Below are 23406 nucleotides of genomic sequence, written 5' to 3' on the forward strand. Positions count from 1 at the left end.
TCGCATTTTATGTTAGTTTTGCCGGAGATCAAAGCCAGGAGATAAAGCTTACCACGTGTTGTGAGTCATAATTTATTCATATTTAGTTGTTTTTTTTGTCTTTTATTAGCATATTTGGTATTGGAGTAATCCAAAAGTAATTGAAAGTAATCAAGTTAAAGTAACCCTACCCAACCCTGGGCGTAAGTGACGCACTGGGGCACGGTGTGACAAGCACAGGGCTATGCTAGCTTCCGGTCAGTCGCTTTACACGTGTTGGATTAACGACACGACAAACTCATCGAACCCTGCATGTTTGTCACACTGTGTGTCAAGTTGCGAAATAAAGACAAACATCTGCATTCCACCTGGTATTTATCATCCGTCCATAACACCTGACATTATTGTGGTGCTGCAGTTGCCATAGTTGGAGGCACACCCCCTCACACATTTATCAAAAATTGCCCTTCTAAAGAACTATTGTTGACATTCGAATTACAAACTCGATAAATGGTCAGCAAGCAATGATTGGACGTATCCGAGACTAGTTTGGGAGCCAAGGCTGCGGCTCTGGTGGGTGGGAATCGCAGTGAACATGTGCATGGGAACCAAGACTAATCTCTAGTCTCAAATTGCCCTCAGTGACAGTGGTGCCATTGAGGAAATCTCCCACTGCTTCTTCTCCCCCTTTCAACACAGAAAAGTGGAAAGCAAGGCTGTGCCTGAAAAAGCAGGTACATTAAAATTACAGCAGTGTTTGATGTTGCAACTGAACTGTCTACATCTTGTTTTTGAAGATCTCAAAAAGTAGACTGTGTATCACCTCGCTTTGGCCTGCATGAATCATACCAGATGCTGCAAGGTTTATCAAACAGTCTGGATAGATCCATCCATCCATTATCTGCACCGCTTATCCTCAGTAGGGTTGTGGGAATTCCGGAGCCAATCCTAGCTTTCTCCAGGGACTGGGCAGGGGACACCCTGAACTGGTTGCCAGCCAGTCGCAGGGCACACAGACAACTCACTGACTCATACCTAGGACCAGCCAATTAACATGACATGCATGTTTTTGGAATGTGGGAGGAAACTGAAGTGCCCAGAGGAAACCCACGCAAGCACAGGGAGAACATGCAAACTCCACCCAGGAGATTCGATCTCATGACCTCAAAACTGTGCCGCACATGCGCTAACCACTGCACTGCCGTGCTGCCAGTCTGGATAGATTCATGCAAATGAAGCTTTCACTTTTCGGGAATGAGAACTTCACAATTCTCTTGTGTGACATCGACGACCTCATGGTGCAACAGACCATATTGCACCCGAGCGTTTGGAAAAGGTTTTCTCACACTTAAAGAACCACAATTTCAGGCTGGCACTGAAAAAGTGCCACTTTTTTCAAAGATCTGTCAAGTTCCTCTGTCACGTCATTTCAGAGGCAAGAGTTCAAACTGACCCAACAAAGCAATTAACTAAGTGCAGGTGTCTGACCTGATGGACAGAGAGGACATCACCAGCTCGCTAATGGAGCTTGACCATTAACAGCCAGGCTGTTCGTAATGGGGATTCTGCTGATGAAGATATTTCTGAGCGTCCGGAGGTGCTGTAGGTCCTGAGAAGGTGTCCGCAGTCCTGGATGGTCACCTGGCTAGCAATCTCATTTGTCAGCCATTCATAAAAACCAACAGTGTTGTGGTGCTGCAGTTGCCATGGTTTAAATTTGTGTTTTGTAGTTGTACAGTCCTTTCTCAAGGTTTCTTCATTTTACTCATGTTGAGGTTTTTGACTTTTTCCTTGCCCTCATGTAGGTTTTAGATCGGGGTGGTGTCATAATAGTCTGTGGTTTGCAATAATCTGTGGTCTGTGCAGCTCTTTGAGACCTGACTTTGTTTCTTTTTGCGGAGACAGTTTTAACATTAGACTGACGTACTTGACTGAATACGGCAGTCAATTCCAATTAAATTCATATCCAAAGCGATATCTGAATTTTGTAACTTCTCTACTGCTTTTTTCCACTTGGAGGCGATACAAATGATCTAAAACACCTTTTTAAATGAAAAATTAACTACATTATGTACAGGTATTTGGTCTAAAAAAAATACAGTACCAAGCAAAGTTTGTATTTAAAAAAAATCATTTACATTTTGGCAATACAGTGTTTCCCCAGGAAGAGGCAGTACAGCTCAAACAACTATTCTCTTTTTAGATAAAATGGTTTGAGGGGGTTGGTGAGCTGCTTAAATAATTTTTGTATGTATTGCTCTAAAATTTGAGTATAAAAAGACTGTGTCTGGTTATATCGCTCAGGCTGCACTGGAGCGTCTATTCACAGGTGCGAACCCGCTACTGGGCGGCACGGGGGCTTTGACCTGCTTCGTTTCCGACCTCGGCCGATGCACCCCTCCTTAGGCGACCTGCTGGTCCCGAGCTCCCCCGGGAGCACCATATCGATACCGAACTTAGCGCGGACGCCCGCTCTACATAGTCCGCTGCAGCTCAGAAGTCCTGAACTCAAACCATCCTCCAGCCTCAGCCTCCCGGGAACTTGGATTACAGGCGCGCGCCACCGCACCCGGCGAGAACTTGCAAGACCAATAGTGGTTTTGATGTATATTAACAAAGCCCAACTGATTTCAAAGAGCCCTTATGCCTTTTCAATTGCAGCCATCTGCGTTTTTTTTAATTTCTTTATTTCTGAAAGTCAGTGAAGCATAAAAATGGTGAAAGTAAGAAAAGGACCACTTTTAGTAGAGTCCAAACACCAACCAAAACCCCTAAAAAGATGAAAAAAGAAGAGTTTATTTGATTGCATCTAAGACATGTTTTTATTCATAAACAATTAACATCATGGATTATTCTCTGCCGCCATCCCCTGGCTTAAAACCATGACTACAGCGTCAATTGAATCCCGCAACCCACCTTTCAGTTTATGTACTTATTTTTGCCAATTATTCAAAACAATAGTTCTGTATTGTCTAATGCGAACAAAAACCAGTGCCAGATGAGCACATTGTAGCAGCAAGATGCTGGACAGACCTTGCGACGACTACTTGGTACGAAGTCCACTATGTAAAATAAATACACATATCTCGACCTGTGAATTTTTATAAATTTTTAAGATGGGGTGTGTTATTTGAGGTGTCCTTAAAAAGTTAAAAGTGAGATATTTTCTCTATTAAGTACAGTATGTGGTGTGATTGAGCGAATGAGTTGTCTGTCCCTGTGTGCCCTGCGATTGGCTGGCAACCAGTTCAGGGTGTCCCCTGCCCACTGCCCGGAGATGGCCGGGATGGGCTCCAGCCCCCCCGCGACCCTAATGAGGATAAGCGGTACGGCTAATGAGATGAGATGAGATGAGATGTGTAAACAATGCCATACTGAGTTCCAAAAGCCCTTATGCGAGCCCATTGCACCTATCTGCTTTTATTTTACTTTTATCAGCCTTTTATTCAATTTCTGTTTGTCAGTAACGCATAAAAATTGTGAAAGTAAGAAAAGGACCACTTTTAGTATAGTCCAAACCCCAACCAAATCCCCAAAAACATGAGAAAAAAAGTTTATTTGATCGCGTTTAAGAAATGATTTCATTTATAAACAATTAACATCATGTGTTATTCTCTGTTGCAATTTCCTGGCTTAAAATCACGATTACAGCGCAAATTAAATCCCACACCCCACCTTTAACAAATTGGTGATAGGTCATGTACCTGTTTTTGCCATTTATTCAAACTAATGTGTTTATTTTTACTGAGTTAAGTTTTTGCTACCACGTGGAGGCACTGATTATCATACACTGTCCCTTTAAATTCCGTAGCAATACGTCTAAATTTGTGTAGAATTCCTCCAAAATAAGATCAGCTCAGTCGGACTCAAGAGTGTTTCCCCAGTAAGAGGCAGTATAAAGCAAATAATGATTTCAGTAGTCACAACAAATGGGTTTAAGGAATTTGTATATTAGTTTGTTTTCGTGTATTTTTGAGGAAATAAAATCGAATAAAAAGACTGTGTCTCGTTATATCGCTCAGGCTGCACTACAGCGTCCATTCACAGGCGCGATCCCGCTACTGGGCGGCACGGGGGCTTTGACCTGCTTCGTTTCCGACCTGGGCCGATGCACCCCTCCTTAGACGACCTGCTGGTCCCGAGCTCCCCCGGGAGCACCATATCGATACCGAACTTAGCGCGGACGCCCGCTCTACATAGTCCACTGCAGCTCTGAAGTCCTGAACTCAAACCATCCTCCAGCCTCAGCCTCCCGGGAACTTGGATTACAGGCGCGCGCCACCGCAACCGGCGAGAACTTGCAAGACCAATAGTGATTTTGATGTCAAAACCCTGTGACATCACCTTTATAATCTCTTCTTGAGGTTTTATCCGTAAAAAAACGGAAAACAGTTTTGATGTCCTTCATAATTTTCACCTAATTAAGACCCTTTAAGACCCTTGACGTCACAAGGAACACAGGGCGAGACAAGTGAGTTTTAGACGAGACTATGTGCTTTTCAAAATCCATACCATAAAATAACAATGTTGGAACTTGAGTCACCTCCTTCAAAGTAACATATAATTAAATCACTGCCCTTGAACGTACACTGTGTAATATTACCACCAGATGTCGCTGTAGTCAAGTCGTGTTTATTTGTGTAGTCCCTAAGCACAAAAAGTTCAAAAGGGCTCCTATGATATCAAGTAAAAACGGCAGTCAATTGAATTTGAATTCAGTGGCAAAATCCCCCTACATTATTGATGTCTGAGGCAGCTTTTTTGCAACAAAGCATGTACAGTAGTCTACCATCAATGGAGACCCTGTTGACAGATTTACGACCATCCTTATCGAACAGGTTGAAATTGAACATTTAGGCTCCTATTTTCCAACACTATTTGAGTGAAAGAATCACTCAACACTTATCACAGCACAACCTTTCCTTTGGAAGTTGAGATGATGTGTTGGGACACCCAATTATGTATTCTTATTTTAAAATGGGGAGCCAATCGGTTGTACATGCCATACATGTTAACCTTTTGACATTAAAAACAGTCAATTTTTTGCACATTCTATTTTTATGCGTGAAACACAGTCTGTTTACAGAATATAAAACAAAACATGTGCTTATTTAAAACCAAATGTGGCAAACTTTTACCAAGACGGAAATATAATGTGATCATTGGAGTGGTTTATTCTTGCACTAAGACATAAAGCAGCCATAGACAAAAACCTTACACGCAAACAATACCTGGTGGAAACATTTGTTGGCCTGGAGAGGGATAGGTGCCACCAGGCTGTACTTGCCCAAGACACACCACAGGAAATGGTGCCCCTTCGCCCGTGGTTAAGGGATCAAACCTACCAATCAACCAGAAAAAAATACTTGTCTTGAGGCAAGACTTTTTGTTGTTTGTATTAGAAAAAGCATTATTTTTTTCTCAAAAGAGCAGTAAGCGTTGTTATGGGGTAAATGCGGTAGACTAAAGCGTAAAGCGATAGTGTTGGCAGGTATGCCATGTTATCAGGTAAAAACGGTTATCAATTGTATTTGAATTAGGAGGCAAAATCCATCTACTTTATTGAAGTCCTGGTCAGCCATTTTGCATTGATGTTAAGAATGACAAGATCATACTTTCTCAGACCCTTTCATTAATTACCAATGAAAACAATTTGCTTCAGAGAACCGGTAAAATACGTATTCAGGCTGACTTTTGTTTTAAAGGTACATCGTGTAATACTTGACTACTAGATGGCACTGTATTGGCTAATGCGAACAGAAACCAGTGCCAAATGAGCACAGTGTAGCAGCAAGATCCCAGACAAACATGGCGGCGACTACTAGGTATGGAGTCCGCTATTTAAAAGAAATACAAATTTCTCGACCTATGAATATTTATACAATTTTAAGATAGGGTGTGTTATTTATGGTGTCCTTAAAAAATCTGAAAGTGAGATATTTTCTCTATTAAGTACAGTATGTGTTAACAATGCCCAACTGAGTTCAAAGAGCCCTTATGCGAGCCCATTGAGCTTATCTGCTTTTATTTTACTTTTATCAGCCTTTTATTCTATTATTGTTTGTCAGTAACGCATAAAAATGGTGAAATTTACAAAAGGACCACTCTTAGTAGACTCCAAACACCAACCAATACCGCCAAAAAGATGAAAAAAGAAGAGTTTATTTGATCGTGTCTAAGAAATATTTTCATTTATAAACAATTAACATCCTGCGTTATTTTCTGCCACCATCTTAAAAAATCACGATTACAGTGTTAATTAAATCCTGCACCCCACCCTTAACATTGGTATGATCGTTCGAGTACTTATTTTTTTTACCACTAGAAGGCACTTAATATTACACACTGTCCCTTTAAATTCTGTAGCAATATGACGGAATTCATGAAGAATTTCCTCAAATATGATCCTGCAATCATGTTCCAGCTCAGTCAGACTCAACAGTGTTTCTCCAATAAGAGGCAGTATATAGCAAACAATGATTTCAGTAGTTACAACAAATGGGTTTCGGGAATTTGTGTGATAGTGTGAGCTTGTTTTTCGCGTTTTTGTAAAAAAATGAAATAAAATTACAATAAAAAAGACTGTGTCTCGTTATATCGCTCAGGCTGCACTGAAGCGTCTATTCACAGGCGCGATCCCGCTACTGGGCGGCACGGGGGCTTTGACCTGCTTCGTTTCCGACCTGGGCCGATGCACCCCTCCTTAGGCGACCTGCTGCTCCCGAGCTCCCCCGGGAGCACCATATCGATACCAAACTTAGCGCGGACGCCCGCTCTACATAGTCCGCTGCAGCTCAGAAGTCCTGAACTCAAACCATCCTCCAGCCTCAGCCTCCCGGGAACTTGGATTACAGGCGCGCGCCACGGCACCCGGCGGAAAGCTCCAGGACCGATAGTGGTTTTGATGTATGTTAACAAAGCCCAACTGATTTCAAAGAGCCCTTATGCCTTTTCAATTACAGCCATCTGCATTTATTTTGTTTTATTTTTTTAATTTTTGAAAGTCAGTGAAGCATAAAAATGGTGAAAGTAAGAAAAGGACCACTTTTAGTAGAGTCAAAACACCAACCAAAACCCCTAAAAAGATGAAAAAAGAAGAGTTTATTTGATTGCATCTAAGACATGTTTTTATTCATAAACAATTAACATCATGGATTATTCTCTGCCGCCATCCCCTGGCTTAAAACCATGACTACAGCGTCAATTGAATCCCGCAACCCACCTTTCAGTTTATGTACTTATTTTTGCCAATTATTCAAAACAATAGTTCTGTATTGTCTAATGCGAACAAAAACCAGTGCCAGATGAGCACATTGTAGCAGCAAGATGCTGGACAGACCTTGCGACGACTACTTGGTACGAAGTCCACTATGTAAAATAAATACACATATCTCGACCTGTGAATTTTTATAAATTTTTAAGATGGGGTGTGTTATTTGAGGTGTCCTTAAAAAGTTAAAAGTGAGATATTTTCTCTATTAAGTACAGTATGTGGTGTGATTGAGCGAATGAGTTGTCTGTCCCTGTGTGCCCTGCGATTGGCTGGCAACCAGTTCAGGGTGTCCCCTGCCCACTGCCCGGAGATGGCCGGGATGGGCTCCAGCCCCCCCGCGACCCTAATGAGGATAAGCGGTACGGCTAATGAGATGAGATGAGATGAGATGTGTAAACAATGCCATACTGAGTTCCAAAAGCCCTTATGCGAGCCCATTGCACCTATCTGCTTTTATTTTACTTTTATCAGCCTTTTATTCAATTTCTGTTTGTCAGTAACGCATAAAAATTGTGAAAGTAAGAAAAGGACCACTTTTAGTATAGTCCAAACCCCAACCAAATCCCCAAAAACATGAGAAAAAAAGTTTATTTGATCGCGTTTAAGAAATGATTTCATTTATAAACAATTAACATCATGTGTTATTCTCTGTTGCAATTTCCTGGCTTAAAATCACGATTACAGCGCAAATTAAATCCCACACCCCACCTTTAACAAATTGGTGATAGGTCATGTACCTGTTTTTGCCATTTATTCAAACTAATGTGTTTATTTTTACTGAGTTAAGTTTTTGCTACCACGTGGAGGCACTGATTATCATACACTGTCCCTTTAAATTCCGTAGCAATACGTCTAAATTTGTGTAGAATTCCTCCAAAATAAGATCAGCTCAGTCGGACTCAAGAGTGTTTCCCCAGTAAGAGGCAGTATAAAGCAAATAATGATTTCAGTAGTCACAACAAATGGGTTTAAGGAATTTGTATATTAGTTTGTTTTCGTGTATTTTTGAGGAAATAAAATCGAATAAAAAGACTGTGTCTCGTTATATCGCTCAGGCTGCACTACAGCGTCCATTCACAGGCGCGATCCCGCTACTGGGCGGCACGGGGGCTTTGACCTGCTTCGTTTCCGACCTGGGCCGATGCACCCCTCCTTAGACGACCTGCTGGTCCCGAGCTCCCCCGGGAGCACCATATCGATACCGAACTTAGCGCGGACGCCCGCTCTACATAGTCCACTGCAGCTCTGAAGTCCTGAACTCAAACCATCCTCCAGCCTCAGCCTCCCGGGAACTTGGATTACAGGCGCGCGCCACCGCAACCGGCGAGAACTTGCAAGACCAATAGTGATTTTGATGTCAAAACCCTGTGACATCACCTTTATAATCTCTTCTTGAGGTTTTATCCGTAAAAAAACGGAAAACAGTTTTGATGTCCTTCATAATTTTCACCTAATTAAGACCCTTTAAGACCCTTGACGTCACAAGGAACACAGGGCGAGACAAGTGAGTTTTAGACGAGACTATGTGCTTTTCAAAATCCATACCATAAAATAACAATGTTGGAACTTGAGTCACCTCCTTCAAAGTAACATATAATTAAATCACTGCCCTTGAACGTACACTGTGTAATATTACCACCAGATGTCGCTGTAGTCAAGTCGTGTTTATTTGTGTAGTCCCTAAGCACAAAAAGTTCAAAAGGGCTCCTATGATATCAAGTAAAAACGGCAGTCAATTGAATTTGAATTCAGTGGCAAAATCCCCCTACATTATTGATGTCTGAGGCAGCTTTTTTGCAACAAAGCATGTACAGTAGTCTACCATCAATGGAGACCCTGTTGACAGATTTACGACCATCCTTATCGAACAGGTTGAAATTGAACATTTAGGCTCCTATTTTCCAACACTATTTGAGTGAAAGAATCACTCAACACTTATCACAGCACAACCTTTCCTTTGGAAGTTGAGATGATGTGTTGGGACACCCAATTATGTATTCTTATTTTAAAATGGGGAGCCAATCGGTTGTACATGCCATACATGTTAACCTTTTGACATTAAAAACAGTCAATTTTTTGCACATTCTATTTTTATGCGTGAAACACAGTCTGTTTACAGAATATAAAACAAAACATGTGCTTATTTAAAACCAAATGTGGCAAACTTTTACCAAGACGGAAATATAATGTGATCATTGGAGTGGTTTATTCTTGCACTAAGACATAAAGCAGCCATAGACAAAAACCTTACACGCAAACAATACCTGGTGGAAACATTTGTTGGCCTGGAGAGGGATAGGTGCCACCAGGCTGTACTTGCCCAAGACACACCACAGGAAATGGTGCCCCTTCGACCGTGGTTAAGGGATCAAACCTACCAATCAACCAGAAAAAAATACTTGTCTTGAGGCAAGACTTTTTGTTGTTTGTATTAGAAAAAGCATTATTTTTTTCTCAAAAGAGCAGTAAGCGTTGTTATGGGGTAAATGCGGTAGACTAAAGCGTAAAGCGATAGTGTTGGCAGGTATGCCATGTTATCAGGTAAAAACGGTTATCAATTGTATTTGAATTAGGAGGCAAAATCCATCTACTTTATTGAACTCCTGGTCAGCCATTTTGCATTGATGTTAAGAATGACAAGATCATACTTTCTCAGACCCTTTCATTAATTACCAATGAAAACAATTTGCTTCAGAGAACCGGTAAAATACGTATTCAGGCTGACTTTTGTTTTAAAGGTACATCGTGTAATACTTGACTACTAGATGGCACTGTATTGTCTAATGCGAACAGAAACCAGTGCCAAATGAGCACAGTGTAGCAGCAAGATCCCAGACAAACATGGCGGCGACTACTAGGTATGGAGTCCGCTATTTAAAAGAAATACAAATTTCTCGACCTATGAATATTTATACAATTTTAAGATAGGGTGTGTTATTTATGGTGTCCTTAAAAAATCTGAAAGTGAGATATTTTCTCTATTAAGTACAGTATGTGTTAACAATGCCCAACTGAGTTCAAAGAGCCCTTATGCGAGCCCATTGAGCTTATCTGCTTTTATTTTACTTTTATCAGCCTTTTATTCTATTATTGTTTGTCAGTAACGCATAAAAATGGTGAAATTTACAAAAGGACCACTCTTAGTAGACTCCAAACACCAACCAATACCGCCAAAAAGATGAAAAAAGAAGAGTTTATTTGATCGTGTCTAAGAAATATTTTCATTTATAAACAATTAACATCCTGCGTTATTTTCTGCCACCATCTTAAAAAATCACGATTACAGTGTTAATTAAATCCTGCACCCCACCCTTAACATTGGTATGATCGTTCGAGTACTTATTTTTTTTACCACTAGAAGGCACTTAATATTACACACTGTCCCTTTAAATTCTGTAGCAATATGACGGAATTCATGAAGAATTTCCTCAAATATGATCCTGCAATCATGTTCCAGCTCAGTCAGACTCAACAGTGTTTCTCCAATAAGAGGCAGTATATAGCAAACAATGATTTCAGTAGTTACAACAAATGGGTTTCGGGAATTCTGTGATAGTGTGAGCTTGTTTTTCGCGTTTTTGTAAAAAAATGAAATAAAATTACAATAAAAAAGACTGTGTCTCGTTATATCGTTCAGGCTGCACTGAAGCGTCTATTCACAGGCGCGATCCCGCTACTGGGCGGCACGGGGGCTTTGACCTGCTTCGTTTCCGACCTGGGCCGATGCACCCCTCCTTAGGCGACCTGCTGCTCCCGAGCTCCCCCGGGAGCACCATATCGATACCAAACTTAGCGCGGACGCCCGCTCTACATAGTCCGCTGCAGCTCAGAAGTCCTGAACTCAAACCATCCTCCAGCCTCAGCCTCCCGGGAACTTGGATTACAGGCGCGCGCCACGGCACCCGGCGGAAAGCTCCAGGACCGATAGTGGTTTTGATGTATGTTAACAAAGCCCAACTGATTTCAAAGAGCCCTTATGCCTTTTCAATTACAGCCATCTGCATTTATTTTGTTTTATTTTTTTAATTTTTGAAAGTCAGTGAAGCATAAAAATGGTGAAAGTAAGAAAAGGACCACTTTTAGTAGAGTCAAAACACCAACCAAAACCCCTAAAAAGATGAAAAAAGAAGAGTTTATTTGATTGCATCTAAGACATGTTTTTATTCATAAACAATTAACATCATGGATTATTCTCTGCCGCCATCCCCTGGCTTAAAACCATGACTACAGCGTCAATTGAATCCCGCAACCCACCTTTCAGTTTATGTACTTATTTTTGCCAATTATTCAAAACAATAGTTCTGTATTGTCTAATGCGAACAAAAACCAGTGCCAGATGAGCACATTGTAGCAGCAAGATGCTGGACAGACCTTGCGACGACTACTTGGTACGAAGTCCACTATGTAAAATAAATACACATATCTCGACCTGTGAATTTTTATAAATTTTTAAGATGGGGTGTGTTGTTTGAGGTGTCCTTAAAAAGTTAAAAGTGAGATATTTTCTCTATTAAGTACAGTATGTGGTGTGATTGAGCGAATGAGTTGTCTGTCCCTGTGTGCCCTGCGATTGGCTGGCAACCAGTTCAGGGTGTCCCCTGCCCACTGCCCGGAGATGGCTGGGATGGGCTCCAGCCCCCCCGCGACCCTAATGAGGATAAGCGGTACGGCTAATGAGATGAGATGAGATGAGATGAGATGTGTAAACAATGCCATACTGAGTTCCAAAAGCCCTTATGCGAGCCCATTGCAACTATCTGCTTTTATTTTACTTTTATCAGCCTTTTATTCAATTTCTGTTTGTCAGTAACGCATAAAAATGGTGAAAGTAAGAAAAGGACCACTTTTAGTAGAGTCCAAACCCCAACCAAATCCCCAAAAACATGAGAAAAAAAGTTTATTTGATCGCGTTTAAGAAATGATTTCATTTATAAACAATTAACATCATGTGTTATTCTCTGTTGCAATTTCCTGGCTTAAAATCACGATTACAGCGCAAATTAAATCCCACACCCCACCTTTAACAAATTGGTGATAGGTCATGTACCTGTTTTTGCCATTTATTCAAACTAATGTGTTTATTTTTACTGAGTTAAGTTTTTGCTACCACGTGGAGGCACTGATTATCATACACTGTCCCTTTAAATTCCGTAGCAATATGTCTAAATTTGTGTAGAATTCCTCCAAAATAAGATCAGCTCAGTCGGACTCAAGAGTGTTTCCCCAGTAAGAGGCAGTATAAAGCAAATAATGATTTCAGTAGTCACAACAAATGGGTTTAAGGAATTTGTATATTAGTTTGCTTTCGTGTATTTTTGAGGAAATAAAATCGAATAAAAAGACTGTGTCTCGTTATATCGCTCAGGCTGCACTACAGCGTCCATTCACAGGCGCGATCCCGCTACTGGGCGGCACGGGGGCTTTGACCTGCTTCGTTTCCGACCTGGGCCGATGCACCCCTCCTTAGGCGACCTGCTGGTCCCGAGCTCCCCCGGGAGAACCATACCGAACTTAGCGCGGACGCCCGCTCTACATAGTCCGCTGCAGCTCAGAAGTCCTGAACTCAAACCATCCTCCAGCCTCAGCCTCCCGGGAACATGGATTACAGGCGCGCGCCACCGCACCCGGCGAGAACTTGCAAGACCAATAGTGATTTTGATGTCAAAACCCTGTGACATCACCTTTATAATATCTTCCTGAGGTTTTATCCGTAAAAAAAAAACGGAAAACAGTTTTGATGTCCTTCATAATTTTCACCTAATTAAGACCCTTTAAGACCCTTGACGTCACAAGGAACACAGGGCGAGACAAGTGAGTTTTAGACGAGACTATGTGCTTTTCAAAATCCGTACCATAAAATAACAATGTTGGAACTTGAGTCACCTCCTTCAAAGTAACATATAATTAAATCACTGCCCTTGAACGTACACTGTGTAATATTACCACCAGATGTCGCTGTAGTCAAGTCGTGTTTATTTGTGTAGTCCCTAAGCACAAAAAGTTCAAAAGGGCTCCTATGATATTAAGTAAAAACGGCAGTCAATTGAATTTGAATTCAGTGGCAAAATCCTCCTACATTATTGATGTCTGAGGCAGCTTTTTTACAACAAAGCATGTACAGTAGTCTACCATCAATGGAGACCCTGTTCACAGATTTACGACCATCCTTATCGAACAGGTTGAAATTGAACCTTTTTGGCCCAAATTTCCAATATGATTTGGGTGAAAGAATCACCCAACACGTCTCACAGCACAAGCTTACCTTTGGAAGTTGAGATGATATGTTAGGACACCCAATTATGTATTCTTATTTTAAAATGGGGAGCCAATCGGTTGTAAATGCCATACATGTTAACCTTTTGACATTAAAAACAGTCAATTTTTTGCACATTCTATTTTTATGCGTGAAACACAGTCTGTTTACAGAATATAAAACAAAACATGTGCTTATTTAAAACCAAATGTGGCAAACTTTTACCAAGACGGAAATATAATGTGATCATTGGAGTGGTTTATTCTTGCACTAAGACATAAAGCAGCCATAGACAAAAACCTTACACGCAAACAATACCTGGTGGAAACATTTGTTGGCCTGGGGAGGGATAGGTGCCACCAGGCTGTACTTGCCCAAGACACACCACAGGAAATGGTGCCCCTTCGCCCGTGGTTAAGGGATCAAACCTACCAATCAACCAGAAAAAAATACTTGTCTTGAGGCAAGACTTTTTGTTGTTTGTATTAGAAAAAGCATTATTTTTTTCTCAAAAGAGCAGTAAGCGTTGTTATGGGGTAAATGCGGTAGACTAAAGCGTAAAGCGATAGTGTTGGCAGGTATGCCATGTTATCAGGTAAAAACGGTTATCAATTGTATTTGAATTAGGAGGCAAAATCCATCTACTTTATTGAAGTCCTGGTCAGCCATTTTGCATTGATGTTAAGAATGACAAGATCATACTTTCTCAGACCCTTTCATTAATTACCAATGAAAACAATTTGCTTCAGAGAACCGGTAAAATACGTATTCAGGCTGACTTTTGTTTTAAAGGTACATCGTGTAATACTTGACTACTAGATGGCACTGTATTGGCTAATGCGAACAGAAACCAGTGCCAAATGAGCACAGTGTAGCAGCAAGATCCCAGACAAACATGGCGGCGACTACTAGGTATGGAGTCCGCTATTTAAAAGAAATACAAATTTCTCGACCTATGAATATTTATACAATTTTAAGATAGGGTGTGTTATTTATGGTGTCCTTAAAAAATCTGAAAGTGAGATATTTTCTCTATTAAGTACAGTATGTGTTAACAATGCCCAACTGAGTTCAAAGAGCCCTTATGCGAGCCCATTGAGCTTATCTGCTTTTATTTTACTTTTATCAGCCTTTTATTCTATTATTGTTTGTCAGTAACGCATAAAAATGGTGAAATTTACAAAAGGACCACTCTTAGTAGACTCCAAACACCAACCAATACCGCCAAAAAGATGAAAAAAGAAGAGTTTATTTGATCGTGTCTAAGAAATATTTTCATTTATAAACAATTAACATCCTGCGTTATTTTCTGCCACCATCTTAAAAAATCACGATTACAGTGTTAATTAAATCCTGCACCCCACCCTTAACATTGGTATGATCGTTCGAGTACTTATTTTTTTTACCACTAGAAGGCACTTAATATTACACACTGTCCCTTTAAATTCTGTAGCAATATGACGGAATTCATGAAGAATTTCCTCAAATATGATCCTGCAATCATGTTCCAGCTCAGTCAGACTCAACAGTGTTTCTCCAATAAGAGGCAGTATATAGCAAACAATGATTTCAGTAGTTACAACAAATGGGTTTCGGGAATTTGTGTGATAGTGTGAGCTTGTTTTTCGCGTTTTTGTAAAAAAATGAAATAAAATTACAATAAAAAAGACTGTGTCTCGTTATATCGCTCAGGCTGCACTGAAGCGTCTATTCACAGGCGCGATCCCGCTACTGGGCGGCACGGGGGCTTTGACCTGCTTCGTTTCCGACCTGGGCCGATGCACCCCTCCTTAGGCGACCTGCTGCTCCCGAGCTCCCCCGGGAGCACCATATCGATACCAAACTTAGCGCGGACGCCCGCTCTACATAGTCCGCTGCAGCTCAGAAGTCCTGAACTCAAACCATCCTCCAGCCTCAGCCTCCCGGGAACTTGGATTACAGGCGCGCGCCACGGCACCCGGCGGAAAGCTCCAGGACCGATAGTGGTTTTGATGTATGTTAACAAAGCCCAACTGATTTCAAAGAGCCCTTATGCCTTTTCAATTACAGCCATCTGCATTTATTTTGTTTTATTTTTTTAATTTTTGAAAGTCAGTGAAGCATAAAAATGGTGAAAGTAAGAAAAGGACCACTTTTAGTAGAGTCAAAACACCAACCAAAACCCCTAAAAAGATGAAAAAAGAAGAGTTTATTTGATTGCATCTAAGACATGTTTTTATTCATAAACAATTAACATCATGGATTATTCTCTGCCGCCATCCCCTGGCTTAAAACCATGACTACAGCGTCAATTGAATCCCGCAACCCACCTTTCAGTTTATGTACTTATTTTTGCCAATTATTCAAAACAATAGTTCTGTATTGTCTAATGCGAACAAAAACCAGTGCCAGATGAGCACATTGTAGCAGCAAGATGCTGGACAGACCTTGCGACGACTACTTGGTACGAAGTCCACTATGTAAAATAAATACACATATCTCGACCTGTGAATTTTTATAAATTTTTAAGATGGGGTGTGTTGTTTGAGGTGTCCTTAAAAAGTTAAAAGTGAGATATTTTCTCTATTAAGTACAGTATGTGGTGTGATTGAGCGAATGAGTTGTCTGTCCCTGTGTGCCCTGCGATTGGCTGGCAACCAGTTCAGGGTGTCCCCTGCCCACTGCCCGGAGATGGCTGGGATGGGCTCCAGCCCCCCCGCGACCCTAATGAGGATAAGCGGTACGGCTAATGAGATGAGATGAGATGAGATGAGATGTGTAAACAATGCCATACTGAGTTCCAAAAGCCCTTATGCGAGCCCATTGCAACTATCTGCTTTTATTTTACTTTTATCAGCCTTTTATTCAATTTCTGTTTGTCAGTAACGCATAAAAATGGTGAAAGTAAGAAAAGGACCACTTTTAGTAGAGTCCAAACCCCAACCAAATCCCCAAAAACATGAGAAAAAAAGTTTATTTGATCGCGTTTAAGAAATGATTTCATTTATAAACAATTAACATCATGTGTTATTCTCTGTTGCAATTTCCTGGCTTAAAATCACGATTACAGCGCAAATTAAATCCCACACCCCACCTTTAACAAATTGGTGATAGGTCATGTACCTGTTTTTGCCATTTATTCAAACTAATGTGTTTATTTTTACTGAGTTAAGTTTTTGCTACCACGTGGAGGCACTGATTATCATACACTGTCCCTTTAAATTCCGTAGCAATATGTCTAAATTTGTGTAGAATTCCTCCAAAATAAGATCAGCTCAGTCGGACTCAAGAGTGTTTCCCCAGTAAGAGGCAGTATAAAGAAAATAATGATTTCAGTAGTCACAACAAATGGGTTTAAGGAATTTGTATATTAGTTTGTTTTCGTGTATTTTTGAGGAAATAAAATCGAATAAAAAGACTGTGTCTCGTTATATCGCTCAGGCTGCACTACAGCGTCCATTCACAGGCGCGATCCCGCTACTGGGCGGCACGGGGGCTTTGACCTGCTTCGTTTCCGACCTGGGCCGATGCACCCCTCCTTAGGCGACCTGCTGGTCCCGAGCTCCCCCGGGAGAACCATACCGAACTTAGCGCGGACGCCCGCTCTACATAGTCCGCTGCAGCTCAGAAGTCCTGAACTCAAACCATCCTTCAGCCTCAGCCTCCCGGGAACTTGGATTACAGGCGCGCGCCACCGCACCCGGCGAGAATTTGCAAGACCAATAGTGATTTTGATGTCAAAACCCTGTGACATCACCTTTATAATCTCTTCTTGAGGTTTTATCCGTAAAAAAACGGAAAACAGTTTTGATGTCCTTCATAATTTTCACCTAATTAAGACCCTTTAAGACCCTTGACGTCACAAGGAACACAGGGCGAGACAAGTGAGTTTTAGACGAGACTATGTGCTTTTCAAAATCCATACCATAAAATAACAATGTTGGAACTTGAGTCACCTCCTTCAAAGTAACATATAATTAAATCACTGCCCTTGAACGTACACTGTGTAATATTACCACCAGATGTCGCTGTAGTCAAGTCGTGTTTATTTGTGTAGTCCCTAAGCACAAAAAGTTCAAAAGGGCTCCTATGATATTAAGTAAAAACGGCAGTCAATTGAATTTGAATTCAGTGGCAAAATCCTCCTACATTATTGATGTCTGAGGCAGCTTTTTTACAACAAAGCATGTACAGTAGTCTACCATCAATGGAGACCCTGTTCACAGATTTACGACCATCCTTATCGAACAGGTTGAAATTGAACCTTTTTGGCCCAAATTTCCAATATGATTTGGGTGAAAGAATCACCCAACACGTCTCACAGCACAAGCTTACCTTTGGAAGTTGAGATGATATGTTAGGACACCCAATTATGTATTCTTATTTTAAAATGGGGAGCCAATCGGTTGTAAATGCCATACATGTTAACCTTTTGACATTAAAAACAGTCAATTTTTTGCACATTCTATTTTTATGCGTGAAACACAGTCTGTTTACAGAATATAAAACAAAACATGTGCTTATTTAAAACCAAATGTGGCAAACTTTTACCAAGACGGAAATATAATGTGATCATTGGAGTGGTTTATTCTTGCACTAAGACATAAAGCAGCCATAGACAAAAACCTTACACGCAAACAATACCTGGTGGAAACATTTGTTGGCCTGGAGAGGGATAGGTGCCACCAGGCTGTACTTGCCCAAGACACACCACAGGAAATGGTGCCCCTTCGCCCGTGGTTAAGGGATCAAACCTACCAATCAACCAGAAAAAAATACTTGTCTTGAGGCAAGACTTTTTGTTGTTTGTATTAGAAAAAGCATTATTTTTTTCTCAAAAGAGCAGTAAGCGTTGTTATGGGGTAAATGCGGTAGACTAAAGCGTAAAGCGATAGTGTTGGCAGGTATGCCATGTTATCAGGTAAAAACGGTTATCAATTGTATTTGAATTAGGAGGCAAAATCCATCTACTTTATTGAAGTCCTGGTCAGCCATTTTGCATTGATGTTAAGAATGACAAGATCATACTTTCTCAGACCCTTTCATTAATTACCAATGAAAACAATTTGCTTCAGAGAACCGGTAAAATACGTATTCAGGCTGACTTTTGTTTTAAAGGTACATCGTGTAATACTTGACTACTAGATGGCACTGTATTGGCTAATGCGAACAGAAACCAGTGCCAAATGAGCACAGTGTAGCAGCAAGATCCCAGACAAACATGGCGGCGACTACTAGGTATGGAGTCCGCTATTTAAAAGAAATACAAATTTCTCGACCTATGAATATTTATACAATTTTAAGATAGGGTGTGTTATTTATGGTGTCCTTAAAAAATCTGAAAGTGAGATATTTTCTCTATTAAGTACAGTATGTGTTAACAATGCCCAACTGAGTTCAAAGAGCCCTTATGCGAGCCCATTGAGCTTATCTGCTTTTATTTTACTTTTATCAGCCTTTTATTCAATTATTGTTTGTCAGTAACGCATAAAAATGGTGAAATTAACAAAAGGACCACTCTTAGTAGACTCCAAACACCAACCAATACCGCCAAAAAGATGAAAAAAGAAGAGTTTATTTGATCGTGTCTAAGAAATATTTTCATTTATAAACAATTAACATCCTGCGCTATTTTCTGCCACCATCTTAAAAAATCACGATTACAGTGTTAATTAAATCCTGCACCCCACCCTTAACATTGGTATGATCGTTCATGTACTTATTTTTTTTTTACCACTAGAAGGCACTTAATATTACACACTGTCCCTTTAAATTCTGTAGCAATATGTCGGAATTCATGTAGAATTTCCTCAAATATGATCCTGCAATCATTTTTCAGCTCAGTCAGACTCAACAGTGTTTCTCCAATAAGAGGCAGTATATAGCAAACAATGATTTCAGTAGTTACAACAAATGGGTTTCGGGAATTTGTGTTATAGTGTGAGCTTGTTTTCGCGGGTTTTTGTAAAAAAATGAAATAAAATAAAAATAAAAAGACTGTGTCTGGTTATATCGCTCAGGCTGCACTGCAGCGTCTATTCACAGGCGCGATCCCGGTACTGGGCGGCACGGGGGCTTTGACCTGCTTCGTTTCCGACCTGGGCCGATGCACCCCTCCTTAGGCGACCTGCTGGTCCCGAGCTCCCCCGGGAGCACCATATCGATACCGAACTTAGCGCGGACGCCCGCTCTACATAGTCCGCTGCAGTTTAGAAGCCCTGAACTCAAACCATCCTCCAGCCTCAGCCTCCCGGGAACTTGGATTACAGGCGCGCGCCACCGCACCCGGCGGAAAGCCTCAGGACCGATAGTGGTTTTGATGTATGTTAACAAAGCCCAACTGATTTCAAAGAGCCCTTATGACTTTTCAATTGCAGCCATCTGCGTTTTTTTAAAATTTTATTTCTGAAAGTCAATGAAGCATAAAAATGGTGAAAGTAAGAAAAGGACCACTTTTAGTAGAGTCCAAACACCAACCAAAACCCCTAAAAATATGAAAAAAGAAGAGTTTATTTGATTGCATCTAAGACATGTTTTTATTCATAAACAATTAACATCATGGATTATTCTCGGCCGCCATCTCCTGGCTTAAAACCATGATTGCAGCGTCAATTGAATCCCGCACCCCACCTTTTAGTTAATGTACTTATTTTTGCCAATTATTCAAAACAATAATTCTGTATTGTCTAATGCGAACAAAAACCAGTGCCAGATGAGCACATTGTAGCAGCAAGATGCTGGACAGACCTTGCGACGACTACTTGGTACGAAGTCCACTATGTAAAATAAATACACATATCTCGACCTGTGAATTTTTATAAATTTTTAAGATGGGGTGTGTTGTTTGAGGTGTCCTTAAAAAGTTAAAAGTGAGATATTTTCTCTATTAAGTACAGTATGTGTAAACAATGCCCTACTGAGTTCCAAAAGCCCTTATGCGAGCCCATTGCAACTATCTGCTTTTATTTTACTTTTATCAGCCTTTTATTCAATTTCTGTTTGTCAGTAACGCATAAAAATGGTGAAAGTAAGAAAAGGACCACTTGTAGTAGAGTCCAAACCCCAACCAAATCCCCAAAAAGATGAGAAAAAAAGTTTATTTGATCGCGTTTAAGAAATGATTTCATTTATAAACAATTAACATCATGTGTTATTCTCTGTTGCAATCTCCTGGCTTAAAATCACGATTACAGCGCAAATTAAATCCCACACCCCACCTTTAACAAATTGGTGATAGGTCATGTACCTGTTTTTGCCATTTATTCAAACTAATGTGTTTATTTTTACTGAGTTAAGTTTTTGCTACCACTTGGAGGCACTGATTATCATACACTGTCCCTTTAAATTCCGTAGCAATATGTCTGAATTTGTGTAGAATTCCTCCAAAATAAGATCCTGCTATCTTTTTCCAGCTCAGTCGGACTCAAGAGTGTTTCCCCAGTAAGAGGCGGTATAATAAAGCAAATAATGATTTCAGTAGTCACAACGAATGGGTTTAAGGAATTTGTATATTAGTTTGTTTTCGTGTATTTTTGAGGAAATAAAATAAAATAAAAAGACTGTGTCTCGTTATATCGCTCAGGCTGCACTGCAGCGTCTATTCACAGGCGCGAACCCGCTACTGGGCGGCACGGGGGCTTTGAACTGCTTCGTTTCCGACCTGGGCCGATACACCCCTCCTTAGGCGACCTGCTGGTCCCAAGCTCCCCCGGGAGCACCATATCGATACCGAACTTAGCGCGGACGCCCGCTCTACATAGTCCGCTGCAGCTCAGAAGTCCTGAACTCAAACCATCCTCCAGCCTCAGCCTCCCGGGAACTTGGATTACAGGCGCGCGCCACCGCACCCGGCGAGAATTTGCAAGACCAATAGTGATTTTGATGTCAAAACCCTGTGACATCACCTTTATAATCTCTTCTTGAGGTTTTATCCGTAAAAAAACGGAAAACAGTTTTGATGTCCTTCATAATTTTCACCTAATTAAGACCCTTTAAGACCCTTGACGTCACAAGGAACACTGGGCGAGACAAGTGAGTTTTAGACGAGACTATGTGCTTTTCAAAATCCATACCATAAAATAACAATGTTGGAACTTGAGTCACCTCCTTCAAAGTAACATATAATTAAATCACTGCCCTTGAACGTACACTGTGTAATATTACCACCAGATGTCGCTGTAGTCAAGTCGTGTTTATTTGTGTAGTCCCTAAGCACAAAAAGTTCAAAAGGGCTCCTATGATATCAAGTAAAAACGGCAGTCAATTGAATTTGAATTCAGTGGCAAAATCCCCCTACATTATTGATGTCTGAGGCAGCTTTTTTGCAACAAAGCATGTACAGTAGTCTACCATCAATGGAGACCCTGTTGACAGATTTACGACCATCCTTATCGAACAGGTTGAAATTGAACATTTAGGCTCCTATTTTCCAACACTATTTGAGTGAAAGAATCACTCAACACTTATCACAGCACAACCTTTCCTTTGGAAGTTGAGATGATGTGTTGGGACACCCAATTATGTATTCTTATTTTAAAATGGGGAGCCAATCGGTTGTACATGCCATACATGTTAACCTTTTGACATTAAAAACAGTCAATTTTTTGCACATTCTATTTTTATGCGTGAAACACAGTCTGTTTACAGAATATAAAACAAAACATGTGCTTATTTAAAACCAAATGTGGCAAACTTTTACCAAGACGGAAATATAATGTGATCATTGGAGTGGTTTATTCTTGCACTAAGACATAAAGCAGCCATAGACAAAAACCTTACACGCAAACAATACCTGGTGGAAACATTTGTTGGCCTGGAGAGGGATAGGTGCCACCAGGCTGTACTTGCCCAAGACACACCACAGGAAATGGTGCCCCTTCGCCCGTGGTTAAGGGATCAAACCTACCAATCAACCAGAAAAAAATACTTGTCTTGAGGCAAGACTTTTTGTTGTTTGTATTAGAAAAAGCATTATTTTTTTCTCAAAAGAGCAGTAAGCGTTGTTATGGGGTAAATGCGGTAGACTAAAGCGTAAAGCGATAGTGTTGGCAGGTATGCCATGTTATCAGGTAAAAACGGTTATCAATTGTATTTGAATTAGGAGGCAAAATCCATCTACTTTATTGAACTCCTGGTCAGCCATTTTGCATTGATGTTAAGAATGACAAGATCATACTTTCTCAGACCCTTTCATTAATTACCAATGAAAACAATTTGCTTCAGAGAACCGGTAAAATACGTATTCAGGCTGACTTTTGTTTTAAAGGTACATCGTGTAATACTTGACTACTAGATGGCACTGTATTGTCTAATGCGAACATAAACCAGTGCCAAATGAGCACAGTGTAGCAGCAAGATCCCAGACAAACATGGCGGCGACTACTAGGTATGGAGTCCGCTATTTAAAAGAAATACAAATTTCTCGACCTATGAATATTTATACAATTTTAAGATAGGGTGTGTTATTTATGGTGTCCTTAAAAAATCTGAAAGTGAGATATTTTCTCTATTAAGTACAGTATGTGTTAACAATGCCCAACTGAGTTCAAGGAGCCCTTATGCGAGCCCATTGCGCTTATCTGCTTTTATTTTACTTTTATCAGCCTTTTATTCAATTATTGTTTGTCAGGAACGCATAAAAATGGTGAAATTAACAAAAGGACCACTCTTAGTAGACTCCAAACACCAACCAAAACCGCCAAAAAGATGAAAAAAGAAGAGTTTATTTGATCGTGTCTAAGAAATATTTTCATTTATAAACAATAAACATCCTGCGTTATTTTCTGCCACCATCTTAAAAAACCACGATTACAGTGTTAATTAAATCCTGCACCCCACCCTTAACATTGGTATGATCGTTCATGTACTTATTTTTTTTATTTTTTTTACCACTAGAAGGTTATTACACACTGTCCCTTTAAAT

At 40.5% G+C, this 23406-nt stretch overlaps 10 non-coding genes across 10 annotated transcripts; all 10 read right to left on the reverse strand.

Annotated features, from left to right (window-relative positions):
* Positions 1–2254: 2254 nt before the first annotated feature.
* LOC148353998 (signal recognition particle RNA) lies at positions 2255–2553 on the reverse strand. Its single transcript, XR_015852606.1, has one exon.
* Positions 2554–3972: 1419 nt separating this feature from the next.
* On the reverse strand, positions 3973–4271 carry LOC148353999 (signal recognition particle RNA). Its single transcript, XR_015852612.1, has one exon.
* Positions 4272–6555: 2284 nt separating this feature from the next.
* Positions 6556–6854, reverse strand: LOC148354000 (signal recognition particle RNA). The gene has a single exon (XR_015852601.1).
* Positions 6855–8278: 1424 nt separating this feature from the next.
* LOC148354001 (signal recognition particle RNA) lies at positions 8279–8577 on the reverse strand. Its single transcript, XR_015852613.1, has one exon.
* Positions 8578–10860: 2283 nt separating this feature from the next.
* On the reverse strand, positions 10861–11159 carry LOC148354002 (signal recognition particle RNA). Its single transcript, XR_015852598.1, has one exon.
* Positions 11160–12588: 1429 nt separating this feature from the next.
* Positions 12589–12881, reverse strand: LOC148354003 (signal recognition particle RNA). The gene has a single exon (XR_015852615.1).
* A 2287-nt stretch (positions 12882–15168) lies between these two features.
* LOC148354004 (signal recognition particle RNA) lies at positions 15169–15467 on the reverse strand. The gene has a single exon (XR_015852602.1).
* A 1429-nt stretch (positions 15468–16896) lies between these two features.
* LOC148354005 (signal recognition particle RNA) lies at positions 16897–17189 on the reverse strand. Its single transcript, XR_015852614.1, has one exon.
* A 2286-nt stretch (positions 17190–19475) lies between these two features.
* Positions 19476–19774, reverse strand: LOC148354006 (signal recognition particle RNA). Its single transcript, XR_015852603.1, has one exon.
* A 1263-nt stretch (positions 19775–21037) lies between these two features.
* Positions 21038–21336, reverse strand: LOC148354007 (signal recognition particle RNA). Its single transcript, XR_015852607.1, has one exon.
* Positions 21337–23406: the final 2070 nt, after the last annotated feature.

This window comes from Urocampus carinirostris, chromosome 13, assembly GCF_059441175.1.
Source record: "Urocampus carinirostris isolate Australia breed hairy pipefish chromosome 13, RoL_Ucar_1.0, whole genome shotgun sequence".
Classification (NCBI taxonomy): Eukaryota; Metazoa; Chordata; class Actinopteri; order Syngnathiformes; family Syngnathidae; genus Urocampus; species Urocampus carinirostris.